The sequence below is a fragment of the Artemia franciscana genome, chromosome 18, assembly GCF_032884065.1.
Source record: "Artemia franciscana chromosome 18, ASM3288406v1, whole genome shotgun sequence".
NCBI classification, from domain to species: Eukaryota; Metazoa; Arthropoda; class Branchiopoda; order Anostraca; family Artemiidae; genus Artemia; species Artemia franciscana.
The window spans coordinates 22,114,352-22,116,124 of record NC_088880.1 but is presented as its reverse complement, the minus strand read 5'-3'; positions in this window follow the sequence as shown (position 1 = coordinate 22,116,124).

Below are 1,773 nucleotides of genomic sequence, written 5' to 3'. Positions count from 1 at the left end.
AATGGGAGAAAAATAAAAGGGATATACCAATAAAAAAAAAGATATGAAACCAAAATAAATAAAAAAATCTAATCTCCCTCTTCAAGAATCCCCTATGTCACAAGCCAGGCAGGGGAGTTGCATATTATTCAGAGCGTAAATTCAATAAAACTCAAATAATTCATGTTCAAACAAAAATCCAACCCGAACCAGAGACATCTACTCCAGGGGAAACCATGCAAAAACTAAGTTATTGACTAGAAGTTTTTTGGCGTTCTTTTTGAACATACCAAACGAATGACAGCTTTGTGCAGACTCTGGGAGCGTGTTCCGGATCACACTATAAGTTATCGGGGGGCTTGAAGTCAGACCGTAATGATGGGGGAACATGTACGTTGTTGGAAGGGCAGACCGTAAAGGTTGGCTGGTCAGAATTTAAAGAGGTATAATTACGCAGGGAAGCAGGGAAGTGGCTATCCAACAACATAGAAAAGGTGAAAGGACCTCGCGATTAAAGATAAAAAGATTTTCAAATCAATCAAGAGTTTAAATGAAGAACGGTTAGTTTACCTAATTATAGTCCTTGCTTTATCGTAAAGTTTTGAAAGTGGCTCCAGTAATGAGGGAAAGGTTGTCATCCAAATAACAGGACAACATGGAATATAAGACTGATCTAGGCTATAGAAAAGGGTTCTAAGAACTGACCTTGGAAGTATGTGTTTTAGCTTTCTAAGGATTCTGAGACTTCTGTAGACTTTCACCTTAATCTGATCAGCATAAGTGCATCCGGAAAGACGAGTTCTTGTAACAGTAAGCCGTAGATTCTGGTTGACAAAGACAACAGCGAATCGCAGCGGACTGCATTAATAAGGTCATTAATATAAAGTAAAAAAAAGCATTGGCCCACTGACATGCTTGTGGAAGGCCCTATATTGCGAAAATTACAAAGAGTGGCTCAACTGAGATGACTCGACCTGATTAATATGTAAGAAAATAAGAATAAATTTACTTCCTATACCAGTATGGGACAGTTTCCAGAGTAGAATCTTGTGTATTAATGTGTCAAATGCTTTGCATATGTAGAGAATAATAGTAGCAGGTGTCAGACCAGATTCATGAGCTGAATATAAATAATTTAAGAGAGTTGAGCATGCATGCTCATTGAATGCTTTACCCTAAAATCAAACTTAAAGTCATAAAAAAAAATTTAAGAATTCAGAAAAGCAAGGAGTCGAGAAAGTACAGCCTTTTCAAAAATGTACTAAACATTTAGAAGAGGGATATGGGACCATAACTTGCAGGTTCATTCCGTAATCCAACTTTGAAAGGAATAACAACACGAGCACGCTTTAAAGCACTTGGGAATATACCATTTTCAAAAGAAAGATTGACAAGTCTCATCAGGGCAAAAATAATGACCGGAAGAATAAACTTGGCAACCATAGTAGGAGAACGATCTGGGCTAAAAGATGAAGAGCTCCTCAAACCACTGACAATTCTGATAATTTCAACTTCAGAGACAGGTTCTAGAGCCACTGATTTGAGACAAGTACGTCCAAAAAGAACTAAAATCAGGGGGAAGGAAAGATGGCCTGGTGACAGAATTAACTAATTGTCGTCTTTTCCTAATCTCCTTACTCTACTCAGAGAATTTTCTATAATAAAAAGATGATTTAGTATCTCTATAAAGTGAATTACTAGCCCATCTATAAGCTTTAAAAAAAGAAGAAGTTGAAATTCAAACGAAGAAGGCTTAGAGGACCTATAAGCACTCCACAGAGTTACAAAGCATTA